The sequence below is a fragment of the Nematolebias whitei genome, chromosome 16 (assembly GCF_014905685.2).
Source record: "Nematolebias whitei isolate Nwh7 chromosome 16, NemWhi1, whole genome shotgun sequence".
NCBI lineage: Eukaryota > Metazoa > Chordata > Actinopteri > Cyprinodontiformes > Rivulidae > Nematolebias > Nematolebias whitei.
Window position 1 is genome coordinate 27,537,194 of NC_056513.1, and position 17,779 is coordinate 27,554,972.

The following is a 17,779-nucleotide window of genomic DNA, read 5'->3' on the forward strand; positions in this document are numbered from 1 at the left end:
AGTTATGTATTGTCGTTCATATTTGGACTCTTTTTTTAAATTTTAGAATAGTTTCTGTAAACTAGTAGTACACTTTAGATTTATTCATCCTGCTTTGAAGCATCAGAGGAGAAATAATGAGATAAAAACTGTTTACTGACTTGTTGATTAACCTATAAGTGAAGCCTCTTAAAAAACTTACTATTACTTGTTCCACTGTTGCTGTAGTGCATAAATCTTCATAAACTGAAGGACATGTTCAGTGTAGGGGTGCACCGATTGTAGTTTTCTGGCTGATCACCGATTTTTAAAAAGTCTGACCTGCTGATTCTGATTTTGGCCGATACCGATTTTGTTTTATAAGCGACACTGTCAGGTGTTATAAAGTCACAATGCACCTTCAATTTTCCAATCTTATTTTATTGAAAAACATACCCTTGAACAATATCCTAGAAACAATACAAACTTGTTTTAACTGGCCATGAGGTAGTGCTCTGAAATATCAATGAAGTTCAGACAATTGTTGTTAAAACGAACAAAAAACTTGGTAAAATCGTTTTCTCATGCAAGTATTGGCCGATTTCCCCAAATTAAGGAAATCAAATCTGGACCCATTTATCGGTGTACCCCTAGTTCAGTGTGCTCTAAATTTTTTTCCTGCTTTGTTTTTATTCAACTACACCTTGCTTGGCACAATAATTCAGAGATTCTTTATTGTCGTTCACACCACATGTGCTGGAACAAAATTATGCACACAGGGTCCCAGTTACATCCAACAATAAAAATGTAAAAGAAAAACAGTAGTAACATCTAAGATATGAACTAAGAAAAACATCAACTAAAAATACACTAAGCATTAATAGCATCAAAGCAATATGTTGAACAGCAGCACGAACATGAGTCTTTGTGAGCAGATGAGCACACATGAACACAGTAACATGAAACAGATCAGCAGCAACATTAAAACAGATCAGCAGCAACATTGAAACAGATCAGCAGCAACATGATGTGATTTTTCCACAGTGATGATCCTGGTTAGAGATTCATGAGTCGAACAGCCTCAGGGTAGAAGCTGTTCCTCAGTCTAGTGGTTCTACACTTAATGCTCCTTGACCTCCTTTCTGAGGGGAGCGGGGCAAAAAGTGTGTGTGCTGGGTGAGTGGGGTCCTTCATGATGCAGGTGGCCCTCTTCCTACATCTGGAGGTGTAGAATCGATGTCTGTGACGGTGGAGAGACTGACTCCAACAGACTTCAATATCATGGTGATACAACAGAACGCAGTAGGAAGTTTACATTGTTATATTTAACTTGCTTTAATGCGCAGACTAAAACAAAGGGGCATTGTTGTAGCTGTAAGTCACTTTCAAAGGTGTGTGCAGGTTGAGAAACATTTGGGTTAATTTTACTAGTGTCTTGACAATCTAATTACATCACATTTACCAGATTTGTGAAACTGTTATTGTGTATTTTAGGTTTGCAAAGAGCAGAGAATCTCACCCAACACTTTGTGAAATGGATTTGCAGAATAAACCTGTAAGACGTGCGCTTCAGTTTAAAGAATTAAATCAAGGAGATATTATTTATTTAACCACAACCCGACAGTTTTTATTTTATTGACCACCACTGTTGATCAGATGGTCACTTTTCATTAGTGTTTTTTGTTATCTACTTTATTTAGGTACTTATTCTATAAAATTGCCAGAAATATTTCTTCAACTAAAGTTTTTCTTGTGAGATTGTTCCTCCAAGACTCCTAAATTTATAGAAAGACCAGGAATGATGATTATTGATTAGATAGAGCCAATATGACACAGACACAGTAAATCTTTTTATTATTTTTCCTCTCGTGTCACAAACATTACAATGTTAGACTAATTATTTACTGTATCAGCAACTGATTACCGTTTTGTTCTTACGCGAATAATGGCCGAAATCTTTTTCCGTTGAAGGACCGATGAGAGCAATTTGGATGCATTTTTATTTATTTATGATATTAAATTTGATATTTTTAAAACAAACCTGGAGATAATTATTAGAAGTGAACAATGAGAGGACAACTGATTAGTCCATTAACAACAGCATTGTTTGTATTAGTCTCCGCTAGAACTATTTGTCATCAAAATGTCTTGGATTCATTCTTGTGAAAGTATTTACACCACAAAAAGTTGCAGAACTGTTCTGTTGCATGCATTCAATTTAAGGAATGTGGTCTCCCCCTGAGATCATCTTTATGTTTAAGTCAATGTGACTTGGTCATCATTTGAGAATGCATGTACAAAGATAGAACATTGATGTCGAGACAAGAATGGCATATTTTCAGTTCACATGGGGATCGGGGTGATGAAATTTAATTTTCCGGCTGATTGCTGCTGCAAGGCCTTGAGAAGTGAGAAACGAAGGGTATCCCAGAGTTTGTTTGCTCAAAGCCTTACATTCCCACACTCCTGATTTTTCTCTTACAGACCCCAGGGTTTTCTTAGACCCATTCTCATGCGAACAGTAAGATTTCCTGCCGTTTGAAGTGTGTATTAACAAATCATGAAGACAGTGGGCAGTGCTTAGGTGGCATACAATCTTTGAAGGAAGGTCTAATTGTATTGGATTATTTTGCTTTCTAAAAATAAAAGCAAAATACATTTGTAAGCATTTAATGTTGTGGGTGATCACACTGTCCCAAAAATGTTTAGGTAACATGGAGTTCAATCTATAGATATGTATTTTGTTTTTGATGATTTTCTGATATGTAATGTTTTGGTTCATTGGCGTGCTATTGATAGGTTTTGTGTACAGAGCACGGCAGAACAAAACAGAGGGGACATCCTACTCCTTTTTCTGATTCAAATTTGTATAATGTTCAATATGGTCGGCATGGTCGCTCAGTTGGTAGCGCTGTTGACTCTCAGCGAGAGTAGGGCTGTCGCAATAAACAAATAATCAATTAATCGCATGATAAATGAAAATTATCAACCTCATTTTCATTTGTCGGCTTTATCGTTTCTTCGTGTCTTTCTGTTTCTACTGAAGACACCGGATGACAAAAGGCTCAACTCGGGTGCTCTTCACTGACCCATCAGTTTCTCTTTTCTCTTTAACATCTGTTTTAATGATCCAAAATCGCATTTTTGGATCGTTAAAAGCAGTTAAGCTGAGAAGCGAAGCTACAAGCTAAGCTAATAGGCCGACCTCGGGAAAAAAACTCCGGTCTTGTCCATGCTCCAAAATTCATGGTTGAAACCCATGCCTTTGTCTAAAAAGTTATTTTTCTCTGCAAAAAAAAGCCGAGAACTTGTTTACTGATTTTTTTAAATTAAAAGCTTTGTGTGAAAAATGATATGCTAAAGAGCTCAAAATACACAGAGCATCTGCCATTTTGAGAACTGAAGAGAGACCGCCCATGTCACGTCAAGGGGCCTCCCTCCCATTTTTTGTTAAAGAGACACGCTGCTCGCTCCATCACTATCCATCCATCGCTTCAAACATTATACTGCCATCCAGTTGTCAAAAAAGGCACTACACACAAAAATTAACCAACATTTCTTCTTAAAATTGACAATAATTACTAAATTAATTAAATTTCAAACAATATTATCGTTTATCACAATAATTTCTGAGACAAATAATCGCCCAGCAAAATTTATTATCGTGACACGCCTAGCGAGAAGGTCGCTGGATCAAATCCCATCAAGGGACCTTTCTGGGTGGAGTTTGCATGTTCTTTCTGTGCATGCGTGGGCATTCTCCGTGTACTCCAGTTTCCTCCCACAGGCCAAAAACATGCATGTTTAGGCTGATTGGTATCTCTGAATCGTCCTTAGGTGAGAGTGAATGATTGTCTCTTTGTGTCCTTGTGATGGACTTGCGACCTGTCCAGGGTGTCCCCTGCCTCTCGCACAGTACCTGCTGGATATGGGCACAAGTGACCCCTGTGATCTGAAAAGGAAGAATAGGGTCAATATAATTGATGGATGTTCAATATGACCATATATTTTAATTCCACCTTCAAGAGAAGTTGTGTGCAGTGTTTGCGCATGCCATCATTTATTCTAGAAGAAAATTTATATTGACCAAAAAGACCTGAATGTCATATCGACGTAGATTTTGTCATAATTAAAGTGTGGTGAAGCACAGTCATAAAGTAAAGTAGAACACAAGCCCAAGGGTTGCTTTGGTGTTGTTTAATCATCCTGTTGCTGCTGCGTGCAGTGTTTGAACACATTTGTTTTCACTTTGATTGTAACTGATGATTTTCTACTTAAATTTTCTTAACAGACAAGACAACTGATGATAAAGTTGGATGTATGCATTTATATTAAAAAAAGCATTTTGACAGTCTTTTATTTTAAAGTGTCTTGAATCATACCAGAAAACGGTCATTTAAAAAAAATCCTCCTCGACTCTGGTGAAACCCCTGGTCTAAAGTTACTTGGCAAGGCTTCAGTGAGTGAAACATTTGTCTTGTAGTGGAGTGCTTTAGTCGGGTAATGACATCTGTGTGACGAGAGCGGGGGAAATTTCCCATACTGTTTTGGTCCCACAAAGCTGTTTTCACAACAGATTCTTTGATCAGATTCTGCTCAGATAATTTACATTTAATCAAATGTGACAATCCCAAGGTTCTTGAGAACAGATGGGCACGTTCAGAAGAGACAACAGAGGATCTAAAGAAGGTCAGGTTTATAATTAGAACGTGGACTTGGTGGAAACTTGTAAATGAATGGAATTAACATCGGCTGTGCAGTCTGTATAGACGTTTTGTGCGGCAGTAGACGGGGAGAAAGAAATAAAACTTGTTACAAGCTCTATTTATAAGCATGCAGGGAAGAAACAGTGTGGGGAGGGAACTCATTTACCATTAGTATTGTGACTGTGTGTGTGTGGGCAGCAGCGGCGCTAAAGAGAAAGTGAGATCAAGGAAAGAAGAAATCAAAGGGCTTTTCTGATGGGAGGGCCAAAAGGGATCTCCCGTCTGAGAAGTTCTCTGAGAGTGAAACCTAACAGAGTCGTCCAGCTGGACGCTGTGGCAACAAAGGGCAACATATTGAACAACTGGCATGAGTGAAATATGGGTCAGGCTATAATAAGTTCACCCACTTTGATATTACAACACATTAGAGCTTTTTTAACTCCCCTGGCTTCTCCTCTTGGGCCCTTGAGATCAACAAAAGTAACACGGCACACCATCAAGGGGAGGTCATGCTTTTAAAAGCTTCACTATGTTTTTAATAATTGTTGAGAAAATATCTGATACCTGGTACAGTAGTCCCTCGATTATCGTGGGGGTTACATTCCCCCCACCCCCAATCCCCCGCGATAAGTGAAAAACCATGAAGTAGGAATGCTATATTTATTTTAGTATATATGTATATATATTTTAAGGCTTTAGAAACCCTTTCCACACGCTTGCAATGTTGTAAACTCTTAAACCTATGTCATTTTAACAACATACATATGTGTACTGTACATCCATCTATTGTCTTCCTCTTATCTGGGGTCAGGTCACGGGGGGTAGCAGCCTAAGTAGGGAGGCCCAGACTTCCCTCTCTCCAGCCACTTGGGCCAGCTCCTCTGGGGGAATCCCAAAGTGTTCCCAGGCCAGTCAAGAAACATAGTCCCTCCAGCATGTCTTGGGTCTTCCTCTGGGTCTCCTCCTGGTGGGACGTGCCCGGAACACCTCACCAGGAAGGCGTCCAGGAGGCATCCTAACCAGATGCCCGAGCCACCTCAACTGGCTCCTCTTGACGTGGAGAAGCAGCAGCTCTACTCTTGAGTCCCTCCTGGATGATCGAGCTTCTCACCCTATCGCTAAGGGAGAGTCCAGACGCCCTGCAGAGAAAACTCATTTCCGCCATTTGTATCCTCAATCTCGTTCTTTCGGTCACAACCCAAAGCTCATGACCATAGATGAGGATAGGAACTTAGATTGACCGGTAAATTGAGAGCTTCGCCTTTTGACTCAGTTCTCTCTTCACCATGACAGACCGGTACAGTGCCCGCTTCACTGCAGATGCTGCACTGATCTGCCTATCGATCTCTCGCTCCATTTTTCCCTCATTCGTGAACAAGACCCTGCGATACTTAAACTCCTCGAGAAGGCACTCTACCCTTTTCCGACTCAGGACTATGTACTGTACAGTACTGCAAAATTTTATATCGGATATTCACCAGCCTTGGTCCGGTTCTGGTCTGGTTTTGATCAGCTCTCTGCAGCTGTTGAGCACCAGATGCTTTTGAATAGAGCCGGACCTTCGGAGAGCCAGCACAAAACCATACACTGGTTCAGATCGAGTCCAAATAATCCAGAGGGATCCGGATGAAAAAAGTCCGGGTGAGCTCCGGAGAAGACACCGGACCTCTAAGCAACGCCTCCTCACTCGAGAGGCTTCATGGGTCAGCAAGCAGCACTCAGACTGACCGATGAGGCTGGAAGTAGTTCTGGTCCAATTCCCAGTCAGTTCCGTATGATTCTCTGCATCCACTGAGAGCCGAAGTCACTATGAATAAGGACCAAGCTTTTTAGTCAGGTTCAGATCGGATCAAAACTTCCCCTCCATTTAGGCAGAGAGCAGCGGCCGGAAGCACTGTTGGCTTCTGGGTAGTGCAGTTCTTTTGACTGGCCTTACAGTTTAGGCTTACTGAAAGAAAACTACTTCGACGCCTGTCTGAAGTATTTTTTTCGTTAACTTTTTATCCTGTACCGTCTCAATCACAAGTAACATTAAAGGTGACAATCGTTGAAAAACCACAAAAGAACGAGTCTGCGAAAGTTGGACCGCAAAGTAGTGAGGGACTACTGTAATACTGTTTTGCTTTTGTTTTTTTTTAGTTTTTTTTTTTACAAAGTATTGCAGGGACTTTTGTTTCTGGCTCAGATAAAATGTTAAAAATATCTTGCTTTGTTCATTGTATACCATTATTATACCTCTTCTTAAAACATTTTATAGTCTGGGAATTTGTTCTGTGCCACTTGAGATGTTTTTTCTTAATTATTTCAAAAACAACCCAGAATGTTTACTGGATATTTATTGCCATATTGGGTATGTTTACATGGACATAAGTAACCGGATCAAATGGCCAGTTGGAATAAAAGTATGTCATGTAAACACTCCGTTCGGGTTATTTTTTTGTGTATTCGGCGCGATCCGATATAATTTGTGATCAGAACGAAACGGGTGGTTTACGCCGATCCGAAACCCGATCGGTGCGCATGTTAACGCTTGATCTGTTCCTTTTTATCTGATCGTGAAAAACTGACCTGACTGCGCATATGCGACTTTGCCATTTCCGCCTGGCTAACGCTAATAATATTAGCATGTCAGGGGAGCAAAACTGGTCGGTGAGCGACACAACATTTCTACTAGAAACTTTGAAAGAGCTCAAAATGATCTGTATTACCTGTAGCTCAGTCAGGGAGTGCAGTAACGTCTCCACAATCATTAAAACCTGTCGCGGGTCCATTTTGGGTGCTCAGGTTTGTTTACGTTCACCCGGAAGTAGAATTTCTTCTTCGGTGTTTTTTTTTAAGGAGTGTTTACCACTCTGCGCATGTCAGTGCTGCTGTTCAGAACAAAGCCTGCTGCATGTAAACGCTCGTCATGAACAGATTGTGCCCATGTAAACAATACATTTGAATTATTCAAACAGAACACATTTCAATCCGGTCAAAGAATTCTGCGCATGTAAACATAGCTAATGAAAGTGTCTGTGAGTGACCCTCTGCTCTGTATCTGTGAGGCACATGGAAGATGTTACTAATTCAGTGCTGTGCGTGTAGTTGAGCTGGTTTGAGAACAGAAGAGAAATCTCCAAGGCTTTGGCTTTGATGTGGGTTGTGCCGTGAACATCAGGTGACAGTGTGGAGTTGGGAGGAAGTTGACAGTGTTGGACAGAGCACTGAAAATCACAGTACAAAAACAAGCTGTGGCTGACTTTACTTCTTTACAATATGAATGTTCTGTTCAAATATAAAGCAAAGTTGAAGAATAGTCCCGTTTTTTCTTGTTAAGAATATTTTTTTTACTTTGTTGAGCTAAACACTTTCTCTTATCGGCCCTAGTCTTTTCTTACCTTCTACATTGTTTGCGGCCTTAGAGTTTACAACAAAGCTCAGGTTAGCTGTGGATTTCAGGCTTAACAAAAAACCCAGCCTCTTTAACCTAACTCAGCTCTGAATTAACTTCTTAACTGGTGGTGGCCCTGTTGACTTAAGGCTCTCTCATAAACAGTTCTGTCAGATGTCTGTTCAGACCAGTTTGTTTCTGGCTGTTCACAAATCACTAATGGAGCAGGCCACTTCCCGCACAGAGGCAAGTTTTCAGAAATGAAGCAAGCACTGCGGAACCAAAAGAGACGTGGAGCAGAACTGAGCTCTCAATTAAATGTGTGACAATTCCTGGTAACATTTTCAAAACATTATTACTGGTAATTAACTCAGTTGTCAGTTCTCTTTGTGGTAACCATTTTTTAAAACTAAATGCAAAGTTACTGAGCGTTATATTTAATGTTTCCCATCGTAATAAATCTCTGTTTGTGTTGAATTCCTCCACCTCCGTTTGCACGGACCATATTACAGTAGTCCTCGTTGATCGCGGGGGTTATGTTCCGGACCCCCTCAATAAGTGAAAATCTGCTAAGTAAAGATGTTATATTTATTTTAGTATTTCTATATATTTTAAGGCTTTAGTAACCCGTCCCACACTCTTGCAATCTTTTAAACTCTTAACCCTACGTCATTTTAACAACATACGTAAATGTACTGCACAGGAATGCATGATATTATCGGCATGGTATCTGTATCGGTCGATATTAGTGTTAAAGTTAAATATCGGCCATTCCATCAAACTAACACTGATATAAAAGGCGCTGTTTTTGTATGACAACCCAGTGACAAGGATGCCTGCAGCATCCTAGGTCTAGGAAAAAAGAAAAAATATATATCTGTATCGGTTATCGGACAAATAAGTTTTAACATATTGGATATTGGCCAAAAAATCCAATATCGTGCATCCCTAGTACTGCACGGTACTTCAAAATTTTACTCACTAACTCTGTGGAAACAGCGTCTCTGTTCTGATCTGCCGGACCTACCCTGCTGGTTCTGGTCTGCTCTCTGCAGCCCTTGAGCACCAAAACGCTTTTGTAGGGAGCCAAACCTTCGGATGGCCAGCACGGGACCACACGGTGGTCGAGATCGAGTCCAAGTCTGGATGGGGGAATTCCCGGTAGGCTCCGGAGAGAACGCTGGACCTCCGGGCAGCGCCACCCTGCTCTGAAGGACTGGTGGGCTGGCTGGTGGCACTCGGATTCACCTTTAGTCTGGAGGTCCAGTTCTGGTCCGGTTTCCGGTCGGTTCCATGTCACTCTTGCATCCGCTGGGTGCCGAAGTCACTGAATAAGGACCAATTTTTTTTCGGATCGGATCAAAACTTTCCCTCCATTTCAGCAGAAGGCAAGGAGGCTTGTGGGTGGGGCACTGTTGGCTTCTGTGAAATGTAGTCATTTTGAGTGGTGATACAGTGTAGGTTTATTGAGAGAAAACTACAAAATGGCGGCGCCTGTCTGAAGTATTTATTTTTTACTTCTTACTGTACAGTATCCCATACTGTCCCAATCACGTGAGTAATATTAAAGTAGACAGCCGTGTGTCGTGTACAATTTTTTTTCCTACGACCTTACTTTGAAAAACCGTGAAAGAGCGAGTCCGCAAAAGTCGAACCGCAAAGTAGCGAGGGACTACTGTACTTCATCACAGACGCAAACCAAACAAAGCTACTATTCCTTTTCAAATGTTGACCATTTCCTCTGTTACTACCTTGTTTCTCTGCACAAACGTGTGGTATGACTTTGACCACGCACACATACACAGAGTGAGTCCGTTCAGAAATCACACTGAGGCGTCAAGAAGGCGTCTTGGTTCAGGCTTGAGTTGTGAAAGAGCCTTTAGATTTGAATACAGAGCCTCACAGGGGACTGTTAAGGTGTGATAATGTAATGCAACTTGTATAAAACATGTTGAGCCAAGCATTATGTCATCAAACAAGGTTTCAGTTTAATATACAACTTACACTTTACTGTGTCCCATGAATTCAACTGATGGGGCACATTGAAAGTGAAGTGATCTTTTTAAAATCTTTCTACTAAGCTCATCATTCACATTCAGTGGTTTTTAAATAAATGAATATTGGTAAAATTATCAATAACAGGACATTTAAAAAATAACGTAAAGAAAGATGAATAAATAAAGGTCTAGCATTCTTTAAAGGAATGCTTATCAGTGCTTATTGCCAGCCACCTTTCATGCCAGAGTTTAAAATTAAAATCATCTCATGATAAGATAAAGTTACAGTCGTTTTAGTCAAATCTGGGAAAAGACAATATACACAGTCTTATGTAATATTGTGTGATTCTGCAAGATGTTAGAGATCACAGAGTAAATGTTGGTGGTGCCTATCTGCCAGCGCCACACCAAATTTATCTCAGTATCTGTCAATTTAATGTATAGTCATTTTTGTGTTGGTTATAGCTGTGGTGGCCATTTTGAATTGGCAACTATAAATGTAAATCCTGTGAATATTTCCCGTTTTCTTAAAAATATGTCCAGTTGTTCATACAGTCGACACCTTTTAATTGTTGCAGAAGTTTTAGGCAAAACATTTTGCACAATAATTAACATTTGGCGGATGTAATGAGGTTGATGCTCTGCTGCTACCACACTAAATTTGATCTCAAAATTAGATTTCTTCATTTTAGCTAGTTTATTTGAACCTAAAATCCTATTTTGAGTTTAGTTTTTTTTTTTTTTGCTTAAAATGTCACTTTGAAGGGGATAATTATAAGTTTATCTCACGCACGGTTTATAGAACACACAACTGTTCAAACTGTTTTCATAAACTCCATTTGGGCTGAGTGACGAACCTTATTTTCCTTCTCACTTTAACACATTTTTGTCTCATCTTGGCCACCCACAACTCGTTGCCTCTTGGATGTGTATGAGTCCATCAGTGAGGCAGTACCAAAGGTGTAGATCATGGGGGGGGGGGGGGGGGGCTCTGTTGGCATGGAAACGACTGTCTTTGTAAATGGAAGCTCGTCTAATGCTTGGTTAGGGGTTTCATAATGTCTCAAAGTCCAAGAGGACCAGTTTGACTTAAAAATATTCAGAAAAATGCAGTTTAATGTCAAAATAAAGCTTAAATTGTTTTGTTTTGTTGCTTTGCAATTACACAAATGGACTAACCCTCCTGTATGTAACATTTAGCTTGATAAAGATAAAAAAAAATGTGTGGTAAAGATCAGGATTGCTTTATAGCTGGTAGGAAGGGTAGGTACAAAAATGTATAAAAGTATTTACTTTGCTACTATAATCGCAATGACCAAATTATCCAACTTAACTTGTTTGCATGTAGGCCTATCACGATAACAAATTTTGCTGGGCGATTAATTGTCTCAGAAATTATTGCGATAAACGATAATATTGTTTGAAATTTGACAATAATTAGTAATTATGGTAAAATTAAGAAGAAATGTTAGTTAATTTGTTTTAAGTGTATTACCTTTTTTTGACCACCGGATGGCAGTATAAGACTGTTTGAACCGAAGGATGGATAGTGAGGGAGCGAGCAGCGTGTCTCTTTAAGAAAAATGGGAGGGAGGCCCCTTGACGTGACATGGGCTGTTGCTCGGTGTGGTTTGAGTTCTTCAGCATAGCATTTTTCACACAAAGATTTTAATAAAAATCAGTAAACAAGTTCTCAACTTGTTTTTACAGAGAAAAACAACTTTTTACATGAAGGCACGGGTTTCAACCGTGAATTTTGTAGCTTCGACAAGACAAAGGTTTTTTCTCGAGGTCGGCCTGTTAGCTTAGCTCATAGTTTAGCTTCTCAGCTTAGCTGCTTTTAATGATCCAAAAACGCAATTTTGGACGGTTAAAACCAATTTTAAAGAGAAAGGGTGGGGTCAGTGAATAACACCCGAGTTGAGCTTTTTGTCATCCAGTGTCTTCAGGATAGAGAGACATGAAGAAACGATAAAGCCGATAAATGAAAATGAGGTCGATAATTTTCATTTATCATGCGATTAATTGATTTATTGTTTATCTCGACATACCTATTTGTAAGCATATACTGCGTCAGCCTGTAAATACCCAACATTATGAGCCCAAATTGTGATAAATGCAGCAACATAACTCGTTAATAATCAAGTCAAAGATCTATATATATTTTTGTGCATTTAAAAACCTTCTTAGTGAACAACTACTGCACAAGACTAATGTAAAACTAACTACACTTTTAACAACTACAATTATTATACACTGTAGAAAAATGATTAAAGGAAACTGGATATAAAAGCAGGTTATTTTATAATAAAGCAATAAGATGGGGAAGCACTGACCTATTTTTTTTTTTTCAGTATAATGTTTATTTGGTGAAGAAGACGAGGCTTCTGCATCTCTGTCTTTTTCTGTTCCCCTTGTGTTTGCTTTCCTTGTGAACCTCATTAATCTTTCATGTATTTAATTGCTTTTTAAGAACTGGAACTGTAATGTTGTTAAATAAATAATATTGCTGATAAGTTAGCACCCAAAAGGAATTGTTTAGTTACTTCTAATTGGGTTTATGTGAAGCAGGTCTGATGTTCTTTACCTACAGTAAATAGCAGAACAATATCTGTTTGTTGAGCCACTCTTTAGAACCATGCAGTTTCAATATTTATGCATACATTTAGCTGAAAGTAAGTTTTGGTTTGGTAAAGGATTTGAGACGTGATAATATTTTGCCTCTGCATAGTACTGTGTGATATTAAAACTGTCCTAAACTGAGCATGCATCAGGATGTCCTAAACTGAGCAAATCAAAGTTATGTAGATCAGCTCTCTTGCGCAAATTCCCCTTTATGTGGTTGAATTATTTATTGTTTTTGAGATTAAAGGAGGTGCAGAGTGAGCCTTTCGCTACTGCTTCAAACTAAAATGCATCATGCGTAATTTCATCACATTAATCGGTTGAATCGGGCCTCATTTTTGGTTAAAACACATTTCGATTTCTTCAGAAATGCCTCTTTATATGATAAAGTTAATCAAAATACTAACAAAAATTACACATTGAAATGATTTTATGGTTCAGATGGCTTTTTAAAAATAGTTAACAGTAAAAACAACGTTTTTGCCAAAAGTCTTTGGCGTCGGTATTTACATTTTTTTAAATATATTTACCTACAAATGATTTATTGGTTAAATTGTTCTTATTTCATAGCAAATTCATTTTAAGTTTTTTGTTTCATGCTCTTATTCTTTATTGGGGCAGTTGTGGCTGAGTGGTTAGAGTGGCCGACCTCCAGTGGGAGAGCTGGGGGTTTGAGTCCACCAGCAGTCACATGCTGAAGTGTCCCTGGGCAAGACACTGAACCCCTCACTGCCTCTGCTGAGTGTCCCATGTATGAATGTGATCTAAAAGCACTGCTTAGTCTTCATAGAGATCTAACAGTGCTGTATGAATGTGTGTGGAGGAAAATGAGGGCACAGATTGTGTTGTAAAGTGCTTAGAGTATAGGCCTGTTGCAATAAACGATAAATCAATTAATCGCATAATAAATGAAAATTATCAACCTCATTTTCATTTATCGGCTTCATCGTTTCTTCGTGTCTCTCTCTTTCTACTGAAGACACTGGATGAGAAAAGGCTCAACTCCGGTGCTCTTCACTGACCCCTCCTTTTCTCTTTTCTTTTAAAAATCCATTTTAAGCGTCCAAAATTGCGTTTTTGAATCGTTAAAAGCAGCTAAGCTGAGAAGCTAAGCTACGAGCTAAGCTAATAGGCTGACCTAGGGGGAAAAAACAACGTCTCGTCGAAGCTCCAAAATTCACGGTTGAAACCCATGCCTTTGTGTAAAAAAAATTTCTCGGCAAAAAAAAAAAAAAAGCTGAGAACTTGTTTACTGTTTTTTTTATTAAAAGCTTTTGTGTGAAAAATGCTATGCTAAGAGCTCAAACCACACCGAGCGTCCGCCATTTTGAAAACCAAAGAGGGACAGCCCATGTCATGTAAAGGGGCCTCCCTCCCATTTTTCTTAGAGACACGCTGCTCGCTCCCTCACTATCCATCATTCGGTTCAAAAAGTTATATACTGCAATCAGGTGGTCAAAAAAAAAAACTACTACATGCAAAACAAATTAAGAAACATTTCTTCTTAAATTTGACAATAACTACTAATTATTGTCAAATTTCAAACAATATCGTTTACTACAATAATTTCTGAGACAATTAATCGCCCAGCAACATTTATTATCGTGACAGGCCTATTTGAGTATCTTTTGATTAGACAGAAAGGTCCATTTACCATTTATTCAATGTAATAAATACTGAATGTTTAGTTGAACTTGCACAGAGTAAATATGAGGAGTTAAAATTCTGAATGCTTTTGTTTATTATTGTACGACGTAGTCCCACAAACATGACCAGGGAGGCTTTCTGCTGGTTGTTGTGGGGTGGAGGGTGTGGTGTGGTGGGGGGTGTGGACTGGCAGCTGACAGCTGGTTAAAGTGCCTTTAAGTCTATTAGAGAGGATAATCCTTCATAGAGTGAGAGGGAGCAGGTTAAACAGTCTTCCACTTGACTTCTCCAGATCATGCCGTCTTCTAAAACTCACACAAAACTTCAAAGATATTTTCTCACAAAATGAAAAATCACTTTAAACACGACACTTGGAATAGAAAATGTTTGCGCTGTATGGTCTCAAACTGTTAAAAATAAGAAAACTACTGGAAATCCCTTCTAATGGGCACTTTTTCTGAACATTTGTAATAAATATGAGCTGTATTTTTTAAACCAGTGCTCTATTCTTTACCACAAACGGTTTGTTCACCTCTGTTGCTTTCTTTTCATTTTCTCAAGCGTCCTGCTCTCCACATTCACCATTCCTGGCTCAACTGGTGGCGCAGCAACACTTCAAAGGAAAAGGTGTGCAACGCTGCAGATAGCACAGAGGACCCCCTTCCCTCCCCCTCTAAATACGGAGACGTTTTTGAGCCCATTCAGTCTCTTGACTGACAGGTATGGCCCCCTTCTGTCTTGTAGATGTTGTTTTTTCCTCTGCTGATTTTCTTTTTCTCCCTCCTGTTACATTATTCTGCAGAGCCACAATTATAATTGCACAACATATGAGTTTAAAATATGTTGTTTCTGCATCTTTATGCAGATATGAAACTGTGCGTCGTTTATATTTTTGTTTAAGACTCCATGGCAGTGGTTTATTCTTTATTCACCTAACGTATCAAAGCAGCATATTTATTTCCCACTTGTTATTTTTTTTATGTTGCACAGCTTTCATTGTTTTGCAGAAATTATTTTAAAAATATCATGCGCAGTAGTTTAGGCTGTTCAGTGTTATGTCACTGCTTCAGTAAAGAATTGTGAACATCTCCATCGAGACACAGCTTCACAATGAAGAGATGTCCGTGTCTCTTGTGCATTGTAGCGTCTGTTCTGCGTGACTGAAGTGTGAACTAGTTTGCTGTGTCTCAAGTTGCTGATAGTTCCAGCTGCAGCTTGTGTTGTAATTGTGAAGTTCAGCTTTCAGCTGGTTGGTGTAGACTTCAAGAAAGAAACTGCTGAGAAGGTGGGGCCACAGAGGAAATGAGGCTGCATTCCAGCACTGATTTATGAGGTGTCCTTCATCCTCTTTGTACGTTTGGTTAGTTTGCAACTGCTTCAGACCTTTTACTGAATTTAGTGACGTTGGAACTGTCTGCCATTGGCAAATGATGTAGTTACTTTGGTAAATAAATCCAGCAAATTCAAGACAGCCCTGTGTCTTTTTAGATAAATCTGCACTCTGCTTTTCGCTAATGCATGATTTGTAGTTTTCATTCCTCCCTAAAATTGTGTAGAGTACAGAGCTTGCAACAAATAACGAAATACTAACAAACTGCAGAATGAGTCACGTTTTCCAACTGCGTTCTGTAAGATCAGACAGTACCTGTTTATATTAATAATCTGTAAGAAATCCAGCACTGCTGTGTCAGAACATGCCGACCAAACTAAACTCAAAGGTCACACCTGAAAAAGGAATTAAAATCACTGATACTTCTTCAGAAATGAACAAACAAACAAAAAAAAAAAACCAACATATTTTCGATATGAGGTCCTTAAAACACAAGACAAGAAGTCCTGTCACCTTAAACACTAAAAACAAAACAGAAAAACAACAACTCATGATTGTCATCATGTCCTGGATGTGTGACAATCAACACTAATCATTGAATTCAACACAGAAACAGCTGCATATTTGACCACTTTCAGTTCAGTTCACTTTCATAACCTCTATACTTTTCTAGTTTGTTTAATTGTGTTGTGCTTAAGAGGTGTGTGTGTGTGTGTGTGTGTGTGTGTGTGTGGGGGGTTAATGTACTCTTTCAATTCATTATTCACTGCCTGCTCAACAAATAAATACAGGGTTTCCAGCACATCTAGAAATCTGGGAAGACCTGGAAAATGACTTTGGCATTTTCCAGACAGTGAAAACTCAGGTACTAGTGCTGTTCAGAGTTACTAAAAATAGCTTCCTACACAATATGTGACATCAGGAAGTACCTGGATTTTGGGCAAACAGAACTTACGCCCCTTTTGCACCGCCCCTAATAAGCCCCTATTCTGGGCAGCCCGCCACAGAAAGAACCCTTTTGCACCAGCACTTTAGCTAGTATATTTAGCTGATTTGAGGCTGATTCAGGACCTCTTTTCATCCCTGCTTCTCTGGTGGGACCGAGCGAGCTCAGCTGAGTTGAGTCGGGACGAAACATGAATGCAGGACTCTGATTGGTCAGGGGGAGGAGTCACTGGATCTCAGAAACTTTTCACTGAGCCGCCATTTGCAATTAATTTCTCTGGATGCGGAGCAGCGGCTGGATCTATTTTTAAGATTTTAAAAACAATAATGACAACGCCGTAATTAATTCTGAAGTCCAGGCGTTTTGTGTGTTTGGTGACCGACTATAAAATTCGAGCAAGCGGTGTCACCGCGGAGGATCATACGAGCTGCAGAGCCGTTGAAGCCCGTGAGGCCGAACCCCGAGCACCGGCCTCGCCTGCTCACAAAGGCCGGATTCGAGCTCTGGCAGGCGGGAGGACCGGGATGTCCCTCGACTGAGGGTGGAAATGTTTATTTTTATTTTTATTTTTTAACATTTTATGTATAAAACATGTTTTTATAATCAGTGAAGATTAAAAATAAACAAACGGTGTCGGCTTTATCGTGAAATCCTGTTTTCCCTTTGTCTTTATTAAATAATCTGTTTATTAAAGTTAATTCAACTGAAAAATCATAAAAAGATAAAATTATTGGATCTCAGGAATATTTCCTTCAAACATGTTTAAAGAAGAGACACAGCCTTTGGTTCAACATTATTCTAACCCACACATGTACAAATCACAAAACAAGCACTACACTTTAAATTAAAGCTTTAAATCAAAGCTAAACTTTAATTCAAAGCTAAAAATAATTTGTATACAAGAATAAATAATCTGTATACAAGAAACAAAACCACAATGAGTGCAAATACATCAAATGATGAAGAAAAATATAGATTTTAAATATAGATATTCTGATGCATGCTCAATAATCCAGGTAGAAAAATCTAAAAAAGTTAAGTCTGGTCCCCTGGACATTCAAAAACAAACAAACAAAAATGTAGAAACGTTTCTTCTTTCACCTGAAAGACTTCTTCAGTCTGAGGTGCTGTATTCAGCTCAGTCTTATATAAATAGCTATGAGCTGAATACAGCACCTCAGACTGAAGAAGTCTTTC

At 39.2% G+C, this 17,779-nt stretch overlaps 1 protein-coding gene across 1 annotated transcript in view; it reads left to right on the plus strand.

Moving 5' to 3' along the window:
- The window catches only part of fbxw7 (F-box and WD repeat domain containing 7), a 131,931-nt gene that overhangs the window by 1,196 nt on the left and 112,956 nt on the right, over positions 1-17,779 (plus strand). The window contains exon 2 of the mRNA XM_037689953.1: positions 14,868-15,026. The gene's annotated coding sequence lies outside the window, so the exon portion shown is untranslated. The remainder of the gene's footprint in view (positions 1-14,867; positions 15,027-17,779) is intronic.